The sequence below is a fragment of the Pan paniscus genome, chromosome 20 (genome assembly GCF_029289425.2).
Source record: "Pan paniscus chromosome 20, NHGRI_mPanPan1-v2.0_pri, whole genome shotgun sequence".
In the NCBI taxonomy this organism is placed as follows: domain Eukaryota; kingdom Metazoa; phylum Chordata; class Mammalia; order Primates; family Hominidae; genus Pan; species Pan paniscus.
Window position 1 is genome coordinate 25,701,254 of NC_073269.2, and position 25,637 is coordinate 25,726,890.

The following is a 25,637-nucleotide window of genomic DNA, read 5'->3' on the forward strand; positions in this document are numbered from 1 at the left end:
CTCAGGTCAGGAGTTCGAGACCAACCTGGCCAACGTGGTGAAACCCCATCTCTACTAAAAAAAAAATACAAAAATTAGCCGGGCATGGTGACGCATGCCTGTAATCCCAGCTACTCGGGAGGCTGAGGCAGGAGAATCATTTGAACCCCGGGAGATGGAGGTTGCAGTGAGCCAAGATCGTGCCACAGCACTCCAGCCTAGGCGACAAGAGTGAAACTCCATTTCAAAAAAAAAAAGAAAAAGAAAAAAATTTAATAAGAAAAAGGGCGGCGAATGATATGAATATGCATTTCCCAAAGGAAGACGTGAGAGCTGCCAATAAACATGCAAAAATTGCTCAACATCCCTAATCATCAAAGAGATGTAAATCAAAGTGACAATGTGATACCATTTCACAGCAGTTAGAATGGCTGTTATTAAAATGTCAAAAATTGGCTGGGCGCGGTGTCTCATGCCCGTAATCTCAGCACTTTGGGAGGCCGAGGCGGCTGGATCACCTGAGGTCAGGAGTTGGAGACCACCATGGACAACATGGCAAAAACCAGTCTCTAATAAAAATACAAAAATTAGCCAGTGTGGTGGTGGGCATCTGCAGTCCCAGCTACTTGGGAGGCTGAGGCAAAAGAATTGCTTGAACCTGGGAGGCGGAGGTTGCAGTGAGCTGAGATCGCACCACTGCACTCCAGCCTGAGTGATAGAGTGAGACTCTGTCTCAAAAACATAATAATAAAAAATTTAAAAATTGAAAATGTTGAAGTTGTGAAGAAAAGGGAATCTTTATACACTGTTGGTAAAAATGCAAATTAATCTAGCCTCTTTAAAAAGCAGTTTGGAGATTTCTTAAAAAACTAAAAATAGAGCTGCCATTTGACCCATACACCTCATTACTGGGTATCTACCCAAAGGAGAATAAATTATTTTTCTAAAAAGACATCTGCAGTCAGCCAGGTGTGCTGGCTCACACCTGTAATCCCAGCACTTTGGGAGGCCAAGGCGGGTGGATCACGAGGTCAGCAGTAAGAGACCAGCCTGGCCAACATGGAGAAACCCCGTCTCTACTAAAAATACAAAAATTAGCCAGGTGTGGTGGCAGGTGCCTGTAATCCCAGCTACTCAGGAGGCTGAGGCAGGAGAACTGCTTGAACCTGAGAGGCGGAGGTTGCAGTGAGCCGACACCACACCACTGCACTCCAGCCTGGGTGACAGAGCGAGATTCTGTCTCAAAAAAAAGACACCTGCAATCAGATGTTTATTGCATCACTATTCACAATAGCAAAGACACGAAAGTAAACCAGGTACTCATGAAACTTAGATTGAATAAAGAAAATGAGGTCCTTATACACCTTGCAGTACTATGTAGCCACATTAAAAAAATGAAGTAATGTCCTTTGCAGCAGCATGAGTGCAACAAATGGCCATTATTATAAGCAAATTAACACAGATCAGGAAAACAAATACTACATGTTCTCACTTACATGTGAGAGGTAAACATTGGATGCACATGGAAACAAAGATGGGAACAATAAACACTGGGAATTCCAAAAAGAAGAAAGAAGGAAGGGAAAACAAGCCCTGAAAAACTACGTATCTACAAAATTAGCTGGGCGTGGTGGCACATGCCTGTAATCCCAGCTATTCAAGAAGCTGAGGCAGGAGAATCGCTTGAACCCGGGAGGTGGAGGTTGCGGTGAGCCGAGATCGTGCCATTGCACTCCAGCCTGGGCAACAAGAGCAAAACTCCATCTCAATTAAAAAAAAAGAAAAAGAAAAAGAAACTACATATCAGGTATAATGTACATATGTACATAACTTGGGCAATGGGATTATTAAGTGCCCAGATGTCGGCATCATGCAGTATACCTATGTGACAAATCTGCACGCATACCCTCAAATGTAAAATAAAAAGAATAAAATGCTTTGGGCTATAACAACATCACATTTTTCTAGCTCTTGGTTAATAGCTGAAATTAGGGGTGAAAGACACGGAATTATATCCCCTTTGGGCATGGGGTGAATGTTTCTGTTCCAGGTCACCCCAAATTTTATGAGCTAACATCTGTAAAAGCTCTTGGCCTATAGCCCAAGGTTTTCTTCTCAAGTATGCAGTTAAAATAAATGACTCTACGTCTTTATTTTTTATTAACTGTACGTTAGACTATAGAGTTAATTTGTCACTCTGCTCTTTGGGGAATAAATATTAGTATACAACCTGTATTACTTTAATAAAGAAATTATTTCTTTAGTTTTGATTCTTCAGGATGATTCAATTCCCTGGTGAGAGAATAACTTCCTTATTAAGGTAATAGATGTAGGGAAGACTCATTACTCTTGACCAACATCTCCCCCACCACCAGCCCCAGGCAATCATCATTCTACACTTTGCTTTTATTAGTTTGAATTTTTTAATATTCTACATAGAAATGAGATAATGTAGCCAGGCATGGTGGCTCATGTCTATAATCCCAGTTACTTGGGAGACTGAGGCTGGAGAATCGCTTTAACCCTGGGAGGCAGACATTGCAGTGAGCTGAGATGGGGCCACTGCACTCCTGCCTGGGTGACAGAGAGAGACTCAATCTCAAAAAAAAAAAAAAAAAAGAAAGAAAACTACAACTACATAAACAACAAGGCACTTAACATGATCTTCAGAATTTGTGGGGGCCCCACAGATGTAACTTCCTGTTGGGGATCTGGGTGCAGCTAGTTGTTGTAAGTTTCTGTGCTGCCCACTCATCCTCATGGAAACTGTGAAGCTGGGATGGAAATTTAAAGGGTAAGATGAAACATGATGACAGCAAGGAAGCTGAAGCTCTTAATAATGAAAATTTTTTAAAATAATAATGCCATAAAATAGTAAGGTGGCTAAATTACTTGCTGTAAACAAACTCACAATTTGAAAATAAAATTAATTTTTTGCCCATTTCAAGATAGTTGAACAGGAGTTTCTGAATGTATCTGCTTGCTAGGTCTAGTTGGCATATTAAAGCCGACAATTTTTTTTTTTTTTTTTTTTTTTTTTTGAGGCAGAGTCTTGCTCTGTCACCCAGGCTAAAGTGCAGTGGTGAGATCTTGGCTCACCGCAGCATCCATCTCCCAGATTCAAGTGATTATTGTGCCTCAGCCTCCCGAGTATCTGGGATTACAGACGTGTGCCACCATGCCTGGCTAATTTTTGTATTTTTAGTAGAGATGAGGTTCCACCATGTTGGTGAGGCTGGTCTGGAACACCTGGCCTCATGTAATCCACCTGCCTCGGTCTCCCAAAGTTCTGGGATTACAGGCGTAAGCCATTGTGCCCGGCCAAAGCCAACAATTCTTATTGAGAACTTTCTACTTCTGCCATTAACTGTCATTTTATGCTTATATGTTGGGATTTTTGTTAGGTACAAATATATTTACAACTATCATATTATCTTGATAGATTTACAATTTTTTCAATATAACATGTTGTCATTTGTCAGTTAATTACAACACTTCTGTCTTAACACCTCTTTTTTCTAAGTGTAGCCACCCCAGCTCTCTTTTGGTTACTATCTGTATGAAATCTTTTCATCTAACCTTTCATTTTAAAACTATTTGTGAGTTTAGAACTAAAGAGAGTCTCTTGTAGATAACATAAATTTCTCGAATCCGGGCGCAGTGGCTCATGACTGTTATCTTAGTACTTTGGGAGGCTGAGGTGGGCAGATTACCTGAGGTCAGGAGTTCAAGACCAGCCTGGCCAAGATGATGAAACCTCGTCTCTACTAAAAATACAAAAATTAGCCGGGTGTGGTTGCAGGTGCCTGTAGTCCCAGCTTTACTCAGGAGGCTGGGGCAGGAGAATCGCTTGAACCCAGAAGGTGAAGGTTGCAGTGAGCCAAGATCATACCACTTCACTCCAGCCTGGGTGACAGAGCAAGACTCCATCTCAAAAAATATAAAATAATTTAAAAAAAACATAAATTTGTCTTCAATTTATTTTATAGTCCCTCTCTCTATTAATATTTTCTATTTGCAGCATATTTAGGATAGGTAATTTAGACTTTTTCTAGGCTTTCTAATGCCTAGGCTTCCTCTAAGACTTTTTCTGTTCATATCTATTACTTATTCATAGGCCATATTTTCTTATTTCTTTGCATGCCTTGTATCTTGTTGCTGAAAACTGGACATTGTTCTACTATAATATAAAAACCATAAAATCTTATGTACTCTTATCCTTTGGGTTTTTGTTCCTGCTTATTTTAACTTGTACTTTTGTGCTTAGTTTTCAAAATTATTATTATTATTATTATTATTATTATTATTTGAGATGGAGTCTTGCTCTGTCACTCAGGCTGGAGTGCAGTGGTATGATCTCGGCTCACTGCAACCTCCGCCTCTTGGGTTCAAGCAATTCCCTGCCTCAGGCTCCCGAATAGCTGGGATTACAGGCATCTGCCACCACGCCTGGCTAATTTTTGTATTTTTAGTAGAGACAGGGTTTCATGATCTTGGCCAGGCTGGTCTTGAACTCCTGACCTCGTGATTCACCTGCCTCAGTCTCCCAAAGTGCTGGGATTACCGGCTAAAAGTTATTTTTTTTAAATACTGTTTTTTGTTGTGTTTGGCAATAAAAATCTGTTTCTTTAGCTTAATGCGAACTAGTGATTTGAAAGAGATTTACGTCAAATGCCTGCTCACCTCAAATGTACATTTCCTAATTCTTGCAGCTGGGTTTACACAGCTAGGAAGATTACAACTTTGCCACCTTCTTCTCTTCTTGCACGTTTAGAGACTGAGGGTAAAGCAGAGATGAGAGAGAACATCTTCTTAGGTCTTTCTGAGCATTTGCCTGGCCTTTGACTGACCCTGAACATGCTTATGAGCTTCTAGATTCTTAGAAATATGTGGACAATTTTCAAAGCCCTAATCCTACAAGCACCTCACTCCTCAGTTTTGTCTCATATATACTACGTGACTTTTGCTTGCCCAGATTGATATTCTTTTTCCCAGGTATAATGAGTAGTTAATTTGTCCTTAAATATTTTTGCCAAAAATTAGGTTATTGATTCTAAATTGTTGTTTATGTTTTATGTAGGTGTTTACTGCTATGATTTCTCTGAACAGTTTGCTGCATCTCATATGTTTGATAGGTTGTGGCTTCATTTTCATTCATCTGAAAATATTTTCAAATTTTGTTTTTTTTTCTTTGACACATTTGTTACTTAGAAGTATGTTTTATTTCCACATATATGTGAGTTTCTCAAACTTTCCTCATTTATTTATTTTTACTTTCTTTCTATGAAAGTCAGAGAACATACTTTGGGTTATGTTTATCCTTTTAATTTATTGATGTTTCCTTGCTGTATGGCCTACCGTGCAATCTATCCTGAAGAATAACCTATGAGTACTTCTCTTTTTTTTTTTTGAGATGGAGTCTCACTCTGTCACCAGGGCTGGAGTGCAGTGGCACAATCTCAGCTCATTGCAATCTCTGCCTCCTGGGTTCAAGCTATTCTCCTGCCTCAGCCTCCCGAGTAGCTGGGATTACAGGCGCCTGCCACCTTGCCTGGCTAATTTTGTATTTTTAGTAGAGATGAGGTTTCATCATCTTGGCCAGGCTGGTCTTGAACTCCTGACATCAGGTGATCCACCCGCCTTGGCCTCCCAAAGTGCTGAGATTACAGGCATGAGCCACCGCACCCGGCCACCTATGTGTACTTCTAATCTTGAGAGGAGATTTCTGTAGAAGGCTATTTATATTTGTTAACAGTGTTGTTCATGTGTTATATTTTCTTGCTGATATTCTGTCTAGTTTTTCTATTATTTAAATTCAGGTAGAAAAGTTTCTGATCTGACAACCTCGGCCATTGGATTTAATTATTTAACCCATTCATAGCCAATGATATTATCAATATAGTTGGATTTACACTGGCCATTATGCTTTTTGCTTTTTTTCTTTTTGAGATGGAGTCTTGCTCTGTCGCCCAGGCTGGAGTGCAGTGGCGCTATCTCCGCTCACTGCAAGCTCCGCCTCCCAAGTTCATACCATTCTCCTCCCTCAGCCTCCCGTGTAGCTGGGACCACAGGTGCTCGCCACCACACCCGGCTAATTTTTTGTATTTTTAGTAGAGACCGGGTTTCACCGTGGTCTCGATCTCCTGACCTCGTGATCCGCTTGCCTCGGCCTCCCAAAGTGCTGGGATTACAGGCATGAGCCACCGCACCCGGCCTCTTTTTCTTTTTTCTTTTCTTTTTTTTTTTTTTTTTGAGACAAAGTCTCACTCTATCACCCAGGCTGGAGTGCAGTAGCGTGATCTCCACTCACTGCAACTTCCACCTCCTGGGTTCAAACACTTCTCCTGCCTCAGCCTCCAGAGTAGCTGGGATTACAGGCACCCACCAGCATGCTGGCTAATTTTTGTATTTTTAGTAGGGACGGGGGTTTCACCATGTTGGCCAGGCTGGTCTCGAACTCGTGACCTCAGGTGATCCACCCACCTCAGCCTCCCAAAGTGCTGGGATTATAGGCGTGAGCCACCGTGCCCAGCATATTTTTATTCTTCCTTTACTGCTTTCTTTTATATTAGATACTTCCCATATAATATTTAAATTTCTATAGTGATTGTTTATGTTTTTGCAGTTACTTTCTTTTTTTTTTTTTTTTTTGAGACGGAGTCTTGCCCTGTCTCCCAGACTGGAGTGCAGTGGCTTGATCTTGGCTCACTGAAACCTATGTCTCCCGGGTTCAAATGATTCTTCTGTCTCAGCCTCCTGAGTAGCTGAGAATACAGGCACCTGCCACCACGCCCAGCTAATTTTTTTTATTTTTAATAGAGAGGGGGTTTCACCATGTTGGCCAGGCTGGTTTTGAACTCCTGACCTCATGATCTGCCCACCTTGGCCTTCCAAAGTGCTGGGATTACAGGCATGAGCCACTGCACCCAGCTACTTTCTTATTTTCTCTAGGCCTTATAACATAGGTCTTATTATAATCTGCTTCATGTTTATATTAACTTAATTCCAATGAGATATAAAAATATTACCTCTATATGGTTCTTTTGCCTTGATTTAGACTGAATTTAGTTTTTATCAAAATGTATAGGGTAAGCCCTAACCTGCAATGTGATTCTTTTTTTTTTTTTTTTGTATTTTAGTAGAGATGGGGTTTCACCATGTTGGCCAGGATGGTCTTGATCTCCTGACCTCGTGATCTGCCTGCCTCAGCCTCCCAAAGTGCTGGGATTACAGGTGTGAGCCACCGTGCCTGGCAGAGAACAGCAATTTTAGAAAGTGATTAAGGTTAAGTAAGTTTATATGAGTTGGATGGAAAAGCCATAGGCACTCAATGCCAGCTTGTGAAAGCAGCTGCAGGGGCTGTACTCTGCAGAGCCACAGGGGTGGAGCTGCCTAAGACCTTGGGAGCTCACCCTTTGAATCAAAGTGGCCTAGATGTGAGACACCAAGTCAAAGGAGATTATTTTGGAACTTTAAGATTTAATGACTGCCCTGCTGGGTTTTGGAGTTTGATAGACCCGGAGCCCTTTTGCTTTGGCAAATTCTCCCTTTTGGAAGAGGAACATTTACCCAATGCCTGCACATCCATTGTATCTTGAAAGTAACTAACTTGTTTTTGATTTTACAGACTCATACATGGAAGAGGCTTGCCTTGTCTCAGACAAGACTTTAAACTGGACTTTTGAGTTAATGCTGAAATTGGTTAAGAATTTGGGGGACTGATGTGAAGGGATGATTGTGTTTTGAAATGTGAGAAGGTCATGAGGTTTGGGAGGGGCCAGGGGCAGAATGATATCGTCTGACTCTGTATCCCCACCCAAATCTCGTGTCAAATTGTAATTGTATTAATATAGGTAGGGGTCCAGTTGTGTTCTGCATATGATCAGCCTTAAACTTTATTTTTAAAACAAAAAAAGAGCCAATTTTTAATGATAAATTATTTTGCTTCTTATTTTTCAGTTTGAAGAACCTCTAGTATATTTATAATTTATTGAATTTATGATATCTTAATACATGAGATAATTTAAATACTTTATAATATTTCAAGTGTCATTTTTTCTTATTTCGTTATGAAAATTGCTAATAGATAAATTTTTTTCTGGTTATCACAAAACTATCTGAAAATGTGACATTTGCCATTTATCAAATCTTCATTGTTAATACTTTACCTGAATGGGGGCTTGTAATATGTATTATAATTTTTCATGTTGTCTTAAATTAATTCAGTTTTATTTTATTTTATTTTAAAAAGCTAAACTTATAAAATTGGTTGTATATTAGTTTAGGTGAAATTGCTTAGTGATGAGAGAAAAATAATTTGCAAAATATAGAGACTGGATAGTTTTTTTAATTTTTTTTTTTTTTTGAGACAGAGTTTCACTCTGTCACCCAGGCTAGAGTGAAGTGGCTCGATCTCAGCTCACTGCAAGCTCCGCCTCCTGGGTTCACGCCATTCTCCTGCCTCAGCCTCCCGAGTAGCTGGGACTACAGGCGCCTGCCACGGCGCCCGGCTAATTTTTTGTATTTTTAGTAGAGGCGTGGTTTATAATTTATAATTTAGTGTTAGCCAGGATGGTCTCGATCTCCTGACCTCGTGATCTACCTGCCTCGGCCTCCCAAAGTGCTGGGATTACAGGCGTGAGCCACCGCCCCCGGCGGATAATTTTTTATAATAAAAATGTTCTTTATGTTTGCCCCTTACCTTTTTTTTTTTTTTTGAGATGAAGTTTTTGCTCTTGTTGCCCAGGCTGGAGTGCAGTGGCGCGATCTCGGCTCACCACAACCTCCACCTCCCAGGTTCAAGCGATTCTCTTGCCTCGGCCTCCTGAGTAGCTGGGATTACAGGAATGCGCCACCACGTGCGGCTAATTTTGTATTTTTAGTAGACGGGGTTTCTCCATGTTGGTCAGGCTAGTCTTGAACTCCTGACCTCAGGTGATCCACCCGCCTCAGCCTCCCAAAGTGTTGGGATTACAGGCGTGAGCCACTGTGCCCAGCTGCCTATACCATTTTCTTTGAAAGTTGAAGTTGTAACTCCCTAATTAGAAAACATATTCATAAATGTGACTTGTAAATACTGAAATTTATGTTTGCTTTTTCTGTCTTCAGTAGAAATGGTGTTTTCTAGCATCTATGTCTTTTTAAAATAAAAGAGAGGAGGAAGCAGAATAGGTTGAAAATGCTATTAACAAAATGATGTTGACAGAGATGATCTATCTGGTCTACCAGGGCATAAAAGTTTCAAAAATCATAATCAGTACAAAACCTCTGTGTCCGTTAATATTACAGAATATTGCTTGTGTTAAAATCATTTATGTTGGCCGGGCGCGGTGGCTTACGCCTGTAATCCCAGCACTTTGGGAGGCCGAGGCAGGCAGATCACGAGGTCAAGAGATCGAGACCATCCTGGCCAACATTGTGAAACCCCGTCTCTACTAAAAATACAAAAAAAAATTAGCTGGGCGTGGTGGCGTGCGCCCATAGTTCCAGCTACTTTGGAGACTGAAGCAGGAGAATCGCTTGAACCTGGGAGGCGGAGGTTGCAGTGAGCCGAGATCAAGCCACTGCACTCCAGCCTGGGTGACAGAGCGAGACTCCGTCTCAAAAAAAAAATTATGTTAAAAACTCTGCCTCGCCGAGTGCAGTGGCTCACGCCTGTAATCCCAAAACTTTGGGACGCCAAAGCGGGCGGATAACGAGGTCAGCAGTTAGAGACCAGCCTGGCCAACATGGTGAAACCCCGTCTCTACTAAAAAGACAAAAAAGTAGCCGGGCGTTGTGGCGGGCGCCTGTAGTCCCAGTTACTCCGGAGGCTGAGGCAGGAGAATGGCGTGAACCCGGGAGGCGGAGCTTGCAGTGAGCTGAGATTGTGCCAGTGCACTCCAGCATGGGTGAGAGAGCGAGACTCCGTCTCAAAACAAACAAACAAACAAAAAACAAAACAAAAAAACTCTGCCTCTCATACATTTAGTAGAGATAAAGTCAGAGGGCAGAACCCTCCGCTGATCCTTATCAGGACACCTGAAGTACAGATGATATATTTCTGTTTTCTCTCAAACTCCATATTGGATACAGTTACTCTGCTTCTAATCCATATTATTACAGTAATGCACAGACACGGGATAATAAAAGAACTTGCAAGCTTTTTAAAAAAGTGTTATATTTTACACATGTGTGTATGTATTTGTAGACAGCTCTGTCATCTTGGCCAGAGTGCAGCTCAATCAAACCTCAAAATTCTTAGCTCTCAGCCTCCTTGGTAAATGGGACTTCACGTACACACCACTACAGTGGCTATTAAATTTTTTTTTTTTGTAGAGATGGGGTCTTATTATGTTGCCCAGGCAGCTCTTTTTTTTTTTTTTTTTTTTTTTTTTTTTTTTTTTTTGAGACAGAGTCTCCCTCTGTCGCCAGGCTGGAGTGCAGTGGCGCGATCTCGGCTCACTGTAACCTCCGCCTCCCGGGTTCAAACGATTCTCCTGCCTCGGCCCCCCGAGTAGCTGGGAATACAGGCGTGCGGCATCACACCCAGGTAAGTTTTTGTATTTTTGGTAGAGACAGGGTTTCACCTTGTTAGCCAGGATGGTCTCGGACTCCTGACCTCTTGATCCACCCACCTCGGACTCCCAAAGTGCTGGGATTGCAGGCGTGAGCCACCGTGCCTGGGCAATTCTATTTTATTCGTTGATCTTTTGTGGTGCTTTTACAATTTTACATCTACATATTATAAATCCAGTAACAGAGAGTCATAATTGTTGCTTTTAATAGTGATAGGTTGCTTTAAAACTGAAGGGTACAATTTAGTCAGATACTTTGGTGCTATGCAAATACAATGCTTATTTTTTAAGTGTTATTTACAATTTTTACACTCCTCAGTTAACCTTGGATACAATAATAACTGGTGGTTTTGTGATGGTTTCTTTAGCATTTTATCTATGTTGATTAGTATTTGGAATTCTGTAAAAAAAAATTTCCCTATCCTTTTTTCTTTTTTATTTAAGTTTTTTGTGTGTCAGTGTAAATGCATGGGTATTGATTTGTTTGACTTGATTTATTTTATAGGTCAGTGCTCTAATTATTCATTTGGATGCTTACATTGTTCCAGGATGGACCATTGGGAGTTCTTTCAGGCTGGCTCCCTTTGACATGTTCCCATCATTTTTTAAAATTAAAAAAAAGAAAAGAAAAAACATTTTGAGGCTGGGTGCGGTGGCTCACGCCTGTAATCCCAACACTTTGGGAGGCCAAAGCGGGCAGATCACCTGAGGTCAGGAGTTCAGGACCAGCCTGGCCAATATGGTGAAACCCCGTGTCTACTAAAAATACAAAAAATTAGCCAAGCATGGTGGCGCGCGCCTGTGATCTCATCCAGCAGTGCTTTACTTGTAATTATTTTATTCCTGCTGCCGTCTCCTCTTTCTTTGGCCACTATCTGTTCCACCCCCGGAACGGGAGAGAGATGTTGGTAGGGAGAGGCTCTTCCTTCACCTCTGGCAGAAAAGGTTTGCTTGGGCCCTTCACACCGCTGACATCAGAGCTGCACTTCAATGTGGCAGTTATTGGCCATGTGTGGCGCCTGGTCTGAAGTGCGATGCTAGAAAGGTAAAATACACAGTTAGTTTCAAAGATTTAGTTCCAAATATTTATATACTTTATTAATAATTACATATTTCTCACACATTAAAATGAAAATTTTTTTGATATATTGGGTTAATTAAATTGTTACAATCAATTCAACCTGTTCTTGTTTCTTTTTCAAGTTTGGCTACTAGAAAACTTAAAATTCACATATGGCTCACATTTTATTTCAGAGGATTACCTCCTTCTAAAATCTCAGCCTGCCTGCTCAAAGGACCAGAAAGAAGCCAGGAAGGTCATAAAATCTGAAATTTTAAAATAATTGTTATTATAAAATTATATTTTTTCCTTTGTGAAGAGCCATATATTATTTATAAATGCATATGACTTTACACACAAGTTTAAAGGCAAATTCCCTCTGGGGTGGGCCTGGCTCAGCTCTGGAAGGAAGCCCTGCCTGAGAAGGCTGCAGCCTAGGCCGTCACCCTTTCTTCACTCAGCCCAGCATCTGATCACATCTTCTGTCACTCAGGGCACGAGAAGGTGGGGTTTTAAACGTTATCCAATCAGCGACGCTGGGTGGGGAACCGTCCAATCAGGCCTGCAGCTGGAGCGGACAGGACGGCTTCGGGGATGTGGCGGGGCCTTTGTCTCTCGCTGCAGCTGGAGCTGCAGGTCTCGCCTTCACTGCCCTGTGTCCTCTGCTCGCAGAGGCCCAGCCTCTGTGGCCCTGTGACCTGCAGGTATTGAGAGATCCACAGCTAAGACGCCAGGTCCCCCGGAAGCCTAGAAATGGTGAGTGCCGGGTCCGACATCCCGAGAGAGGGGAAGGGGCGGGTTGTAAGCGGTGGGAAGTGGCTGTGGTGGGACTTAGGCCTCCCCGCAGTCAACTCTACAATCTGCGCCCGGAGTTCTCCTTGCTCAGCTCGGCCTCAGTCCCCTTCAGCCATAAGATGGCGGCTGCGCTGACTGCGGGACCCCGGGCGTCCTGTCTTTTCCCTGCGCAGTGACTGGGCCCTGACCTGGAGTCCTCTCAGGGCAGCTCTGGACCCTCAGCGGCGCGTCTCTCCCGGATTGTGCAGGGACCACTGGAGGGTCCACGGGGGAGAATCCTGACTCGGGGTGCGGGTTTATGAATGGGAAGAGCTTTGGTCCGTGGGGTTCCAGTTCCTCTTCTGTTGAAAATGTATGGGAGTCACCGTTAAAACACTAAAGCATTTAATCAAAGCGTGATTCAAAAATTGTGGAGCACCCAGCTGTGGTTTGTAATTTATGGTTTATGGGCGGGGCTTGAAGTAAAGACTTTTATAAACAGCATGATGAAGAAAACCAAATTCAGTAATTGGTTAGGTTCAGATACATAGTTTCTTAATTTGTAAAATAAAGGTGAAAATTTCCTGGTTATGTAATTAGATGTTAATTGGCAGTTTATAGTTGGTTAAGGATGAATTTTGTTTCTCTCAATGTAGTAATTTACTAAAAATGCACCTCAGTTAGATTTTTTTTTTTTTTAAGATGGAGTTTCGCTCTTGTTGCCCAAGCTGGAGTGCAATGGGGCGATCTTGGCTCACCGTAACCTCTGCCTCCCGGGTTCAAGCGATCCAATGCCTCAGCCTCCCAGGTAGCTGGGATTACAGGCATGCGCCACCATGCCCGGCTAATTTTGTGGTTTTAGTAGAGACGGGTTTCTGCATGTTGGTCAGGCTGGTCTCGAACTCCCGACCTCAGGTGATCTGCCCTCCACGGCCTCCCCAAAGTGCTGGGATTACAGGCGTGAGCCACCGCGCCCAGCCAGATTTTTTTAAAAGTAGGAATCCAGGGTCTAGAGACACCTCAGTCTAATTTCCCGCCGCTTAATTATTTTCACACTCCATGGGGAACTGATTTTCTGGTGCATTTTTCAACTGTGTCCCAAGCACTGTCTTAAATCTAACCTCCCGTCCCCCATATCTCCAGCCTCACTCTGGCTTGCAGTAAGATATTAAATTTCCAGTTCCTCGTGGCATTCCCTAATGCCAGCTTTTCCTCCCTAATTCACGTTATCACCTGTTTGTCTTTTAGTGTACTTTTGTATACCATATTTTAATTAATTATTTTTTGACAAAGCTTTAAATGACGCTTTTTAAAAGGTTTGTTACCTGTTTGTAACTTTCCCATGAGAAGAAAGCAAAGAATAATCCCCTGACACTGTATTGTAAAATCTCTCTGTGCCTCTTCTCCTTGTATCTTCTCTAGGTACAAAGATCTTGTCAGAATGTTTTTGGGTCAAGGTATTCCTTTGAAACCTTTATGAGGTGATGTGTCCTCAGCCACCCTTTAGTTTTTTTCTGGTCGTGGGTTTCAGTACTGTCTGGGGATCAACCAAGATATCCACCATGGTTATGTCAGCTAAAGTGCCTAGTGAATATCAGCTTCTGGTTTATTTTCTTCCATAGGACGACCTGAGGTCTGGAGTGTATCCTCTCAAGGGAGCAAGTGGATCCCTGGGGCAGAGAGGAAGCTTCTAGTGTACTCTTACTTTGAAAAGGTAATCAGATGCTGGTACTGAGGGGAAAACACAGAAATAACATCTGCCTCCTGGATTGTCTAAGGGGACAGAAATATAATGAAATAAATGTAGTGAAAGAAAAAATAGTGTTAAAAAGAAAAGAAAATTGTGACAGAAAAAATAGTATCCCAAAAGACCAAAAAAGAAAAAAAAAATCAAGCAAACAAACAAAAAACACAAAAAACCTGACTCCAGCAGTCAGGATTTTTTCCAGCAGTCCCATTAGCACTTAAGTTTTCCCTTTTGGAGAAGAAAAAGACCCCCATGTCCTATGGTCTTGTAGATGCCTAATTCTGTCACCCATAGCCATCAGCAAGGTTAACTGAGATGGTGTAAGAACTTGCAAAGTAAAATGCCTCTGGAGCAGCCACCGAGAAATACTGCAGTGTCTCCTGAATGGGTGCTTCTTGAGCACATAAGTGAGCAGGAGTGGGTGGAAGAATCTCTCAAGTGACTGAATAGCCTGACTTGAAACATGAGTCACACACATCTGTTATTTAACCATCATTGCCACTTCTGGATTTGTCACCTTGAAGAGATTTGTTCACTTATTTTGACCTCAGTTTTTTAGCTGTAAATTGCATTATATTAGTAGGGCTTGAAAGGTAGGAAATTTTTTTTTTTTTTTTTTTTTGAGACAGTTTCACTCTTGTTGCCCAGGCTGGAGTGCAGTGGTACGATCTCGGCTCACTGCAACCTCCACCTCCTGGGTTCAAGTGATTTTCCTGCCTCAGCTGGCCAGGCTGGTCTCAAACTCCTGACCTCAGATGATCTGCCCTCCTTGGCCTCCCAAAGTGCTGGGATAACAGGTGTGAGCCACCACGCCCGGCCAGCAGGAAAATATTTACAAAGGGCATAAAAGAGATGGGTTTTAGAAAAAGAAATTAATGCTTAATTATATATTCCATTTGTTAAAAATTCTCATTTACCTTTTTCTTTCCCAGAGTGAGTTTAAAAGGTTTCTCAGGTGTGTTTGTTTTTTATGGCTAGGTGAATTCAAACAGAATTTCAAGGCTCAGCTTTTAGAATGCTAGCTACCGAGGAAAAGAATAGGGAAAATCTCTATTCTATTTTGGCTGTAGAAAATGAATACATGTCCATAAGAAAATGTGGTAGATAATTGGTGAGTAAACATAGATTCATGAAAACATCAGTTCCTCTATCTGCAGGATAGGATTTTTGACAGTGAATATCTGTGTTCACATCCTGTTATCTTGATTTCTGAGTTTCATGCTACATTTTATGAGATGAAACTTGGTACCACCTAGAAGTGTTCCCATATGACTAATTGTTTACTACATGATTTTTAATGAAAACAATACAATAATAGATATATTTTCATAAAGGAGTAGATACTTTTGCTTTTCTTATTGAGGTATAAAATGTAAGTACCTTAAAATTTCCTTCCCTTATATGAACACTGTGTTTGAGTAATTTTGCTGGATTTTTCAAACACGTAGTTTCAAAAACCAAGTGAGTAACTCTAACATGGAAATTAAAGCTTGAGCCCAGTGTCTCAGAGCTAAGGCTAATATTGAGCCTACAAAAGGAGGTTATTAAAGGACCAGCTAGTTTATTTATGGGGGATGTCCCCTGCAGATGTCCAGTCTGCTCACCCCAGCCATGGAAGAAGCCTTTCTGCTGACAGAGCCCTGGAAAGCTGGGGACCCACAGGCAAATGCAGTTAAGGTTAAGATGAAAGGGGACTGAGAGGGTCTTACTGATGATAAAGTTGTTATTGTTTTGAGGCAGTTTCTAGGCTTTGGAATATCAAACAAAGTTAGGTTTATGTAAAAAAAAGAAAAAAAATTGAATTCCAAAGGAGTATTGCAACAGGAAAAAGTACCAACTATAAAAATTTTAAGGATTGCATAGTTTAGGCCAACAAGGGCTTTCTTTCCTAGGGAGCAGCAAACAAGATTAGAAAGAAGGCAGGAGAGGAATGGCAAATGAAGGGTGAAAAGTCAGATTTTAAATCAGAGAATGTTTTACCATGAAATCAGCATGTTCTTAGAAGAGACATAAAATGAGATTTTATGTTGACTCAGACTGAGAATAGTTTAAAGTTCTGGGGCCTGTGAAAAATTTTATTTAGACCACTGAAGACAAATTCAGCTGAATCTTTTAATGGGAAAAAGAAGAAAATGTGCAGAGTTCTTACTAGAACAAGGTCCCAATTCAAGCCCCACAAGAGGGTTCTTGATTTCGCTCAAGAAAATATTCAGGGTGAGTCCACACAGTAAAGTAAAAGGAAGTTTATTAAGAAAGTAAAGGAATAAAATAATGGCTTACTCCATAGGCAGGGCAGCACCAAGGGCTGCTGGTTGGACATTTTTATGCTTATTTCTTGATTATATGCTAAACAAGGGGTGGATTATTTATGCCTCCCAATTTTAGACCCTATACAGTAACTTCTGATGTTTCCATGGCATTTGTAAACTGTTATGACACTGGTAAGAGTGTAGCAGTGAGGGTGACCAGAGGTCACTCTCGTCACATCTTGGTTTTGGTGGGTTTTATTTGACTTCTTTACTGCAACCTGTTTTATCCGCAAGGTCTTTAAGACTTGTATCTTTTACTGACCTTCTATCCTGTCCTGTTACTTAGAATGCCTAACCATCCAGGAATGCAGCCCAGTCAGTCTCAGCCCTATTTTATCCAGCCCCTATTCAAAATAGATTTGCTCTGGTTCCATATGCCTCTGACATCTCCCCCTTCTTTTTAACATGGGCACACTTAATCCTAAGAGTTGTAGAGGGATGAAGATTCATTTTCTGTAACTACTTCATGCTGAACGGGGGTGATGATATTTTTGCCTAACTAGTCAGAGTCTTCTTGACCCTGAAAAACAAAACAAAGGATCAGTGACATTTTATGCAAAGTCAAAAAATATAACTTCAGTCTTCTATTAGTTCAGTCCATTCAGTTAATTCCTATTCTGTTTGATAGTCATGAACATTTCAGTTCTCCATGAATACTGAAATTTTTTTCTGTATTCTAATGTCACAATTTCTAAAGTTACAACAAACTTGCATTTGAGAACATCTGTCAAAGTCTTAAATTAACTATAAATCATCTTTTGAAGAGGATCAACACAAGATGATTGTCTGCATGGGAAAGTCTTAGGGCAGTCTCAGCAAAAAAAAAAAAAAAACATGATCGACAAGGAAATTTGGTTAGCTCTGTGGCATAAAATAATTTTATGTAACAATTGTGATTATTAATGATATACACTTAGTCATTAGAATTACAGGAGTTTCCCATAATTTTGGAACACATACCAATAACATATTTACAAAAACAGTCCAAAAATAGTCAAACATGATTTCACATTTGACATGTTTTCTATGTGATTTTTTATACTAAATGAGCCAAATTTTACTATTATATTTGTGTATTATTAATGTCAAACCCAATTCTTAATCTTTATAGACAAACCTATCCAATTTTAGTATTTGACCATAAGGTAATATTCTTATAAACCTTTTATAACTCTTTACAAAGTCCTTGTTGTTTAAGAGTAGATCAGTGCTTTAAGAGAAACCTGTTGTTTTTATCTCAATGTTCAATTTATAGAAAAACTGAATAATACCCATTTAACTTTATATGTTCACACACAGAATCTCTTTTGCAATTAAATTTTAGCAAATCTTTCACAATTTGTTTAAACCTTCAGTTTTATTCTAATTTAAAACAATCCTTGAACCTTTTAATCCAGGCAAAAAAGTCCACATTTCCATGTCTTCTTATAATCTTTTATCAAAAACACATTTCACTTTCTCTGCATACCTTGCATGTAAAACTGTTTTTTAGTAGTCAAAGTTACATGTTACAATGTTAACTCTTAGCAACTTTTACTTTTGATGAAACCCTTGGTAAGTAAAGGATTTTAATTACGTACTAGGCGTGGAGTCCAGGACACAGACACAAGTTGATATAAGGTCTGACTCCAGTGTATTAATAGTTAGGGGGTGTGGCTAACTTGATGTGTCCCAGGCCTTACCTAGCCGTAAAGCAGGCAAGTTGTACAGTGAACAGTGATAGTGGCATTTTGAGAAGTCTTTAAGAGGCCTAGTAACCTTTAAATTGTACAACATTTCTTGCATAAATTTCCTTTAGTGAATTATTTCATGACTTATACAGACCATCTATAATATGTTTGGACTCTCTGATTTGTCCTAAACATCCATCTTTTTAAATAACCAGTCATTTTATTTTAGGATAATAATCTACTATACAACATCTTTTCTTATATAAAATCTCTTTTCTTTATAACCTTTGTATATTTAGGGGGCATGGCTAATTCCATATGTCCCAAGGCCTTATTTGGAATCTACTGGCTTCAAGATAGGTAAATTGAACAATTTTTAAAAGTCAAAGAACCAATTTATGACCTTAAAGTATTTGGCAAATCTAATATCTGACCTATATAATTTAGATCAAATGGTTTATATTTTGAAGACATTTTAATTTTCCCAATGATCTTTAAAACTGTTTTTATTTCAAAAAGATTACTTGTCACATGAACTAAAAGGCATTGCACTTTTTACTTTTCTGACAAAATATTTGATTTAAGCTCTTATTATTTTTAAACCAATTAATCAGGGTTCTTTTATATCACACACACAGACAGAAGATTCAGTAGTTGTAAGGTTTTTCTTTGGCAGTCTCTTAATTGGATTACTAGCCCACGACCAGGAAAGCATGTACAACAAAATGGATTCCCCTTAAATTAAGGCTCCCATTTTTACATCAGATCTTGTATCTAAAAAGGAGAGAATCAGTTCATCCCAAGGGAAGTCTTATTTCTCAGTGGGACATGGGGACACCTCCATACTTCCTAAGTGGTCCAGAGTATGTTTCTCTGATCCAAATGTGAAGAGCTGAGTTTTTCCCCATAATTGCCCCTAGCCATGCCAAAAGTATATTTCTCACCCAGTTATTACATGCCAAAGTTCTTTTATAATGTGAAGTAATTCCTGATACCCCCAAAAGTAAAAAACATCAGATAATGCAATGCAAAACAGAAGAGAAACTTAGATTTTGAGAAGGATCTATTCACTTCCAATTCCTGGGGTTTCATAAGGAAAAAGAGGTGTTTCCCAAAACAGGGTCTATAGTGTCTCTTCTGTTTTTCCCAAGGAGTCCCAGGCTGCTAGAGCTTGAATATCTGCTTTTAATTAAGCTGACTTTTAACCATAGTGCTCTTTTAAAAAGTCCTTTTAAATTTCTTATTACCAGACTTTAGTCAGGTCAAACGGCCAATATCTCTGGCTTTTGAATTTTACCAAAAGTAACTTCACAGGTGTTCTGAAAAAGGAAAATTCAAGGTGGTTCCTGGAGGGGAAGAGAATCAACAAATGGTAAAGCTCACCCAAATATCAAACAAGAAAGTACTCATTCCCTAAGCTGAGAATGGAACCCTGAACCTGGGCCACCATTAATGATGGTGGAGACCAAGAGAAAGTACTATCATGTGGTCACAAGGTCAAGCGTCCAAGGACATGACTGAGCACTTTCCTGGGCCATCCTGAACAGCAGCCTTAAAGGGTCCTAGGCCTGCATTCTATCCTAAGGAACCCCTCTTAATGACAGAACCATACAGAAAGACAAATTTATAGCACAGAGTACAACAGATTTGTTACAGCTTAAGACTAACCTCACAAATGCATCTCCAAATTAATTAGAACTTTTCATAGGAGATAAACAGTAATTTTTTTTACCATTCATTCCATCAGTTTACATAGAGAGAGGCCAGAATTCTGGTAAGAAATTTGTACCCTTTTGCCAGCATGCCAGGCTTCTGGGCTTCCTTTCCCTGGGTTGCCCTAGTGACGTGGCTGGCTGCACCACAGCCCTGGGGGCCAAGCCACAATACAAAGGAAAATTATCTTTTTCTATTCTGGCCATAGCAAAATATGTGTGACAACACAGACATTAGCTACTCTCCTTAGCAACCAATATCAAATGCAACTCTTAAACTTGGCCCCAGTTGGGCCCTGTCATCATTAATTCAACCTCTGATCAGGAGTTTCAACTTGAGGCCTCTGGGCAAGATGGTTACTCTGAGTAATAGAAAAGATAGGAAAGGGAAAAGAGAGAAAAAGCATTGCCTGTGGCAGGGTGGGGAAGGCAAAGAGCTCAGGGGGCCAGAGAAAGACCTACCCATTGCAGTGATAATAAAAAGTTGAGGTGGCTGCTTCTTGGTAGGAAAGATTTTTTCCAGCAGTCCCATTAGCACTTAAGTTTTCCTTTTTGGAGAAGAAAAAGATCCCCATGTCCCATGGTCCTGTAGATGCCTAATTCTGTCACCCATAGCCATCAGCAAAGAGTGCAAGACAGATTAATCCAAAGAGAATAGCAATGAATATCCCGTAGTGTCAAACCAGTTCTTGCTGAGATGGATTTTACTGAGAGGTTTACCCAGGTATATGCACCCCACTCACCCAAAGTCAGCCAGTTGGTGCACACAGATGATTTTCCTTTGGGTCAGAGTACAGTCCCTTTGTGGTTGCCAGAAAGATGTTACTGGAAAGAAGTTCTGATCCAGACCCCAAGAGAGGGTTCTTGGATCTCGCTCAAGAAAGACTTCAGGGCAAGTCCATAAAGTGAAAGCAAGTTAATTAAGAAAGTAAAGCAATAAAAGAGTGACTACTCCATAGGCAGAGCAGTCCTGAGGGCTGATGGTTGCACATTTTTATGGTTATTTCTTGATTATATGCTAAACAAGGGGTGGAATATTTATGCCTCTCCTTTTTTTTTTTTTTTTTTTTTTTTTTTTTTGAGACAGGGTCGCGCTGTTTTGCCAGGCTGGAGTGCAGTGGCATGATCTCAGCTCACTGCAACCTCCGCCTCCCGGGTTCAAGCGATTCTCCTGCCTCAGCCACCCAAGTAGCTGGGACTACATGCACATGCCACCATGCCCAGCTAATTTTTGTGTTTTTAGTAGGACGGGGTTTCACTATGTTGGCCAGGATTGTCTCAATCTGTTGACCTCGTGATCCACCCACCTCAGCCTCCCGAAGTGCTGAGATTACAGGCATGAGCCACCACATCTGGCCTATGCCTCTCCTTCTTAAACTGCTATAAGATAACTTCCAGATGTTGCCATGGCATTTATAAACTATCATAGCACTGGTGGGAGTATAGCAAAGAGGATGACCATAGGTCACTCTCATCACCATGTTAATTTTGGTGGGTTTTATCCAGCTTCTATACTGCAAACTGTGTTATCAGCCAGGTCTTTGTGACCTGTATCTTATGCTGACCTTCTATCTCACCTTGTGAGTTAGAATGCCTAACCATCTTGGAATGCAGCCCAGTGGGTCTCAGCCTTATTTTTACTCAGCCTCTATTCCAAATGGAGTTGCTCTGGTTCAATACGCCTCTGACAGAGTCTGTGTCTGGCTATGTGATAAATAAGAAAAGAGAGCACCATCTAAGTCATAATGGGAAGGGTGTTTCTTTCCATAAACTATTTCTAGAGAACACAAAGGATGAAGGATTTTATTAATCACAGCTATTTACCTAGATTATGTATGTGCTTCATTGTTCCCCACCTCTTTTCTTTGTCATGTACATTTCTTCCATTTGACTTTTCCTGGGTTTTACTTTTTATAATAAACTAGTAAACATAACTACAGTGTTTTGCTGTGTTCTGTGAGTAGCTTGATCTAATTATTGAACTTGAGGAAGTTTGTAGGAGTCCCCAGTTTTTAAACAGTAGCTCAGAAGCATAGATAGGCCTATGCGGTTTGTGACTGGCATCTACAATGAGGGCAATGTTGTGAGACTAAGCCCTGAATCAGGGTCTGTGCTGACTCTGGGTGGTGTCAGAATTCAAATGTTAGACATTGAGTTGCTGTTGAAGAATTGCTTGGTATTAAGCTAACTCTACAGATTTGGTGCCAGAAGAAAGATATCACAGAGGCCTGTCCTGGAATAAAACTCTTGGTATCTGGAAATGGGAGGCTCTGCTCTCCTGTACACAGGCTTTCACACTGCCCATTGTCCTGGGATCCCAGGCCTCCTCCCAGGGTGAGAGAGGATGAAAACTTAGAGGAAAGGAGCTCTGATGACAGACCCCCTTTTCCCACAGCTGCCACCACAGGATTCCGACCCACTCCCAAACATGCCCACTAGACATTGACATGTGCACACCACTCCCAGGACTAGGCACCACCCTCAGGAATTTCACCACAGCATTGTTGATTTTAGTGTTTCTTGACAAAAAGCCACAAAAGTGTCAAGTCTCCTGGCATATCCCAACCCCCAGACAGTGAATCTGCAGCAGCAAACTATTTTCCCCAGCAACCTAGAGTTCTGGGCCTCCTGTTCCTAATCTCATTTAACTGCATGGGCACAGAAATAAATCAGAGTCCAGCCCCACCTAGGCCACTATCTGTAAAACAAACAACTCCGTCCACTTACATTGCATTCTTCCCCACGCATGGATTTTTTTTTTTCTTTCAACTTTTCTTTTTGGTTCAGGGATCCATGTGCAGCTTTGTTATATAGGTAAAATTGTGTCATGGGGTTTTGGTGTAGATTATTTTGTCACTGAGGTACTAAGCATAACACCAAACAGGTACATTTTCTGTTTCTTTTGTTCTTTCATTGTCTGTTCTCAACTAGGCCTCAGTGTCTGTCGTTCTCCTCTTTGTGTCCATGTGTTCTTATTATTTAGCTCTTATCAATGAGAACATGCATTTGGTTTTCTGTTTCTGTTTTAGGTTCCTAAGGATAATGGTCTCCAGCGTCGTCTATGTTGCTGCAAATAACTTAAACTTTTTTTTTTTTTTTTTTTTTTGAGACAGAGTCTCGCTCTGTCACCCAGGCTGGAGTGCAGTGGTGCGATCTCGGCTCACTGCAAGCTCCGCCTCCCGGGTTCATGCCATTCTCCTGCCTCAGCCTCCCGAGTAGCTGGGACTACAGGCGTCTGCCACCACGCCTAGCTAATTTTTTGTATTTTTAGTAGAGAATTTTTAGTGTTAGCCAGGATGATCTCAATCTCCTGACCTTGTGATCCACCTGCCTCGGCCTCCCAAAGTGCTGGGATTACAGGCGTGAGCCACCATACCCGGCCTTGCAAATAACTTAATCTTGTTTTTGTTTAATTTATTTATTTTTTGAGATGGAGTTTTCACTCTTGTTGCCCAGGCTGGAGTGTGATGGCGCCACCTCAGCTCACCACAACCTCCGCCTCCTGGGTTCAAGCAATTTTCTTGCCTCAGCCTCCCGAGTAGCTGGGATTACAGGCATGCGCCACCACTCATGGCTAATTTTATATTTTTAGTAGAGATGGGGTTTCACCATGTTGCCCAGGCTGGTCTCAAACTCCTGACCGCAGGTGATCCGCCTGCCTCAGCCTCCCAAAATGCTGGGATTACAGGCTGAGCCACCACGCCCAGCTTGTTTTTTTTTGTTTTTGTTTTTTTGTTTTTTTATTGGCCACATAATCTTCCATCATGTTGATATACTATACTTTGTTTTTATTAAATCTTCTATTTTATTTAATTAATTTATTTATTTGGAGACAGTGTTTCACTCTGTCGCAAAGGCTGAAGTGCAGTGGTGCAATCTTGGCTCACTTCAGCCTCAACCTTCCAGGCTCAAGGCACCCTCTTCAGCCCCCTAAGTAACTGGGACTACAAGCATGCACCACCATACCCAGTTAACTTCTTTTTCTATCGTTTGTAGAGATGGGGTTTTGTCATGTTGCCCAGGCTGGTCTTGAACTGTTGAGCTAAGGTAATCCACCTGCCTCAGCCTCCCAAAGTGCCAGGATTACAAGTGTGAACCACCTCACCTGACCATACCTTATTATTTTAATCTAGTCTACATTAATAGGCAATTAGATTTGTTCCATGTGTTTGTTTTTTGTTTGTTTGAGACGGAGTCTCACTCTGTTGCCCAGACCAGAGCGCAGTGGCACCATCTCAGCTCACTGCAAACTCTGTCTCCTGGGTTCAAACGATTCTCCTGCCTCAGTTTCCTATGTAGCTGGGACTACAGGCACATGTAACCACACCTGGCTAAATTTTGTATTTTTAGTAGAGATGGTGTTTTGCCATATTGGCTAGGCTAGCCTTGAACTCCTGACCTCAGGTGATCCACCAGCCTCAGCCTCCCAAAGTGCTGGGATTACTGGCATGAGCCACTGAGCCCAGCCCATGTCTTTGTTATTGCAAACAGTGTTGTAATAAACATGCATATGCATGTGTCTTTATGGTAGAATAGTTTATATTTCTTTGGATATATACTCAGTTTGGAGGTTGCTGGGTCAAACAGTAATTCTGTTTTCAGTTCTGTGAGGAATCACCACACTGCTTTTCACAATGGTTGAACTAATTTACCCTCCCACCAGCAGTGTATAAACATTCCATTTTCTCTGCAACCTTACCAGCATGTTACTAACTTTGGTTTTTGAGACAGTCTCACTCTGTCACCCAGGCTGGAGTACAGTGGTGTGATCTCAGCTCATTGCAACCTCCACCTCCTTGATTCAATAGATTCTCATGCCTTAGTTTCTGGAGTAGCTGGAACTACAGATGTGCGCCACCAAGCCTAATTTTTGTATTTTTAGTAAAGATAGGATTTCTCCATATTGGCCAGGCTGCTCTCAAACTCATGACCTCAAGTGATCTGCCTGCCTTGGCCTCCCAAAGTGCTGGGGTTACCGCACCCAGCCTGTTACTTTCTAACAACAGCCATTCTGATTGGTGTGAGATGGTGTCTCATTGTGGTTTTTGTTAGTTTGTTTTTGGCATTTCTGTAGTGATTAGTGGTGAGCATTTTTTGCACATGCTTGTTAGCCACATGTTTGTCTTCTTTTGAAAAGCATCTGTTCATGTTTTTTTGCCTACTTTTTAATGAAGTTTTTTTTTCTGTAAACCTGCCTAACTTCTTTATGAATTCTGGGTATTAAACCTTTGTCAGGAACATAGTTTGCAAATATTTTTGTTTATTTGGTATGTTGTCTGTTTACTCCATTGATAGTTTCCTTTGCTGTGAAGAAGCTCTTTAATTAGGTCCCTGTTGGGAAAAAGCTGGGTGTTGGGAGGGAAACTGAGGCAGGGCTTGCATAATGTCCTCTTGAATGTGTCTAGACCTGCTGGCTCCTTGCTTCTAGCTTTCCTAGGTTCCTATTCCCATTATCTCAAGTAGCAGAACATGTTCCTTATAATGCTAAACCATCACAGCTGTAGATCATGCGCCTGCTCTTTTGACCTCCACGTTCTCACCACCTGTTTCTTTGTTGGATTATCAGTAAATACCGTGGGCTCCCAGAGCTCAGGGCCTTCACAGCCTCCATAATGGTGATGGCCCCCTGGTGTTCCATCTTTTTTTTTTTTTGAGACGGAGTCTCGCTCTGTCACCCAGGCTGGAGTGCAGTGGTGTGATCTCAGCTCACTGCAAGCTCCGCGTCCCGGGTTCACGCCATTCTCCTGCCTCAGCCTCCCGAGTAGCTGGGACTACAGGCGCCCGCCACGACACTCAGCTAATTTTTTTTTTGTATTTTTAGTAGAGATGG

The 25,637-nt window shown here is 41.2% G+C and overlaps 1 protein-coding gene across 5 annotated transcripts in view; it reads left to right on the forward strand.

Moving 5' to 3' along the window:
* The first annotated feature begins 12,127 nt into the window (after nt 1–12,127).
* Nucleotides 12,128–25,637, forward strand: part of ZNF714 (zinc finger protein 714) — a 44,558-nt gene continuing 31,048 nt past the window's right edge. For 4 of the 5 annotated variants that reach the window (XR_010110859.1, XR_010110861.1, XR_010110860.1 and 1 more), the window contains exons 1-2: nt 12,128–12,351; nt 13,992–14,083. The gene's annotated coding sequence lies outside the window, so the exon portion shown is untranslated. The remainder of the gene's footprint in view (nt 12,352–13,991; nt 14,084–25,637) is intronic. The other variant, XR_010110858.1, reaches the window with a different exon arrangement.